The following is a 2,470-nucleotide window of genomic DNA, read 5'->3' as shown; positions in this document are numbered from 1 at the left end:
AAACACTTTTGAAGTACCACCCTAGTAAGAATTCCTTTCTCTACATAAAAATATATGCATTATACAGGTAGAGATTTTGATAGTTATTTACCATTTGGATAATATACATGATTTAATTTTAGATAGCCCCAAGGCTGGTACACGTTATGAGTCAATGTCTCTTTTTGATGACCGTAATTAACATTCAGAAACTTTGATATAGGCAATGGAGAGTGTAAGGTAAAGTGTAGCTTTACTCTATTTAAGATGAAGCATTTTAAGGAATTTATGAATCTTGCACGTTGCTTTGTATGATACAGGGAAGGAGTACTTGCAAAAATGGTAGGTGAATGGGATCTCTGCAGGTGTCAAATGCAGGCAGTGATCTGTGAAGAGGTAAGAATGAAAATCCAGTGCAGATTGACTTCATCATCCTGGATCAGACATCAGGGGACCTAAAGCTGTTCATTGTCACGTATTTAAAGCACAGTAAAATTTGAAAAAAGGTTCACAGGCAACAATCATTCCAATGCCAGGTGCACAATAAAGCTTAAGGTGTGGTTACATAGAAATTCTTTTACAAAGTACATGTGACCATGAAGGTATGTCATATAGCTATAAGGATTAAATCTAGTGTGGTCTTTGACCAAGATAGCACAGTGGTCAACAGGCTATAAAGAACATGTGACATTTCCCTTAAGGATGTGTCTAGGGTAGGAAGAGTCTAAGATAACCATTCTAGGAAATTTGGGTATGGTCTGTCTCTACAGATAGCATAAAAGGTCACCAGGTCATTAATAAAATCCACCTTCAGCTTTCTCGATGGAATACATGGATTTGACCTTATCTCTTCCACTGAGGAGATTAAGCCCCTGTATGATTAGCATTCCTGATTCTCTTAGTGCTTCTCTTTGAGCACTTGTACCTACAGGTAACTACAGGACATAGCCATTGTTTTTTAAAGGCATTATAATAATGATGAAGACTAAAAATAGCTCCCTTTAGCTCAATGTTTACTGTTTATAGTTTCCCAGAACTATTTTGCCAGAATTATCTTATTTGTGCCGTCTAAACCTTCTATGCTATATATTATTGTGACCATCTTGCAGCTGCAGGAATAGAGGGTCAATGCTGTGGCTACAGTGCCAGGATTCATGCTCAGATTTCCTTGACTCAAAAATGTCACCTTTAATACTTGTGGGCAAGTTCCAGGCCTAGCAGTAGAAAGTCAATATTTTGTCCCATATTTATCTTACTTGTATTTTGCTTGTATATTATGGCTTCTGATTTTGTGTTTTTATGGTGTGTGTGTGAGAGAGAGTGTGTGTCTCTTTCTGTTTTGTTTTGTTTTGAATTCTATTCTGGATTTTTTGGGCTGTATTCTAGAGAAAAAAAGAAAGAAGGCATGGAGTTGGATGGGAGAGGAGGTAGGGAAGATCTGAAAGGAGATGAGGATGAGAAACTGTAATCAGAATATATTGTAGAACATATTTTCAATTTTTGAAAAGTATAATTTTTAAATTTTAATTTCAAACCACTGTGGTATGATCTTGTTTTGAAGCATCCTCCAAAAGGCTCACTTGGTCGGCTTCTTATGAACTGAATGAATCATAAGGATTCTGATTCATCAGTTAACTAATGCATTTGTACCTTGATAATTTGATGGCATTATTGGAAAGTGGTGAAAAGAAAGAATAAATATGTTATCTCATTTTCTCTATCATTCTCCATGTCTCTGTTTTTCTCCATGCCTTCTCTATTCCCCCCTTTCTCCTTGTCCTTCCAAACTATCATGAGCTGGGCACCTTTGCTTGTCTATACCTTGCTAAAACTCTTGTGCCTCACCACATCCCAAAACAATGGAGACAGCTGATGGAGTGAACCAACTGAAACATTGAGCTGAAATCAATCTTTCTTCCATCTTAAATATTACTTTCTCGCATTTCTGATACTGACAGAAATAATTGAAACATAAAGCCACTTAGTAAGGGGAGGCAGGATACAATATGAATGTAAAGGGTATGAGAGACCTCCAAAAGTCCCCAAGAAAAGACCAGGCTTCCCAGGGACATTTGATGAAAACAGCATAAGATACAATAAGACCAGGCATAAACCCTCATATCAAGGCTAGATGAAAGAAACAAATAGAAGGAAAAAGGTCCCAAAAGCAAACAAATGAGACAGAGATACCCCCATTCTCATCGTTAGGATTTCCCTGAAAATCCCAAGCTAAACAACCATACCATATATGCAGAGGACCAACACAGACACATGCATGTTCTGTGATTGCTACTTCAGTCTCTGTGAACCCCTATGAGCCTGGCTTAGTTGACAATATGGGCCATGTTCTCCTCAACCCCTTTGGCTCCTACAGTTCATCCTCCTCTTCTGCGGGGTTCTCTGAGATCCCAGGGGAGAAACCTGATGGAGGTCTCCAATTTGAGCTCTCTCTCTCTCTCTCTCTCTCTCTCTCTCTCTCTCTCTCTCTCTC

Source organism: Grammomys surdaster, unplaced genomic scaffold (assembly GCF_004785775.1).
Source record: "Grammomys surdaster isolate TR1022 unplaced genomic scaffold, NIH_TR_1.0 236, whole genome shotgun sequence".
Classification (NCBI taxonomy): Eukaryota; Metazoa; Chordata; class Mammalia; order Rodentia; family Muridae; genus Grammomys; species Grammomys surdaster.
Note: the sequence above shows the minus strand (reverse complement) of the source record.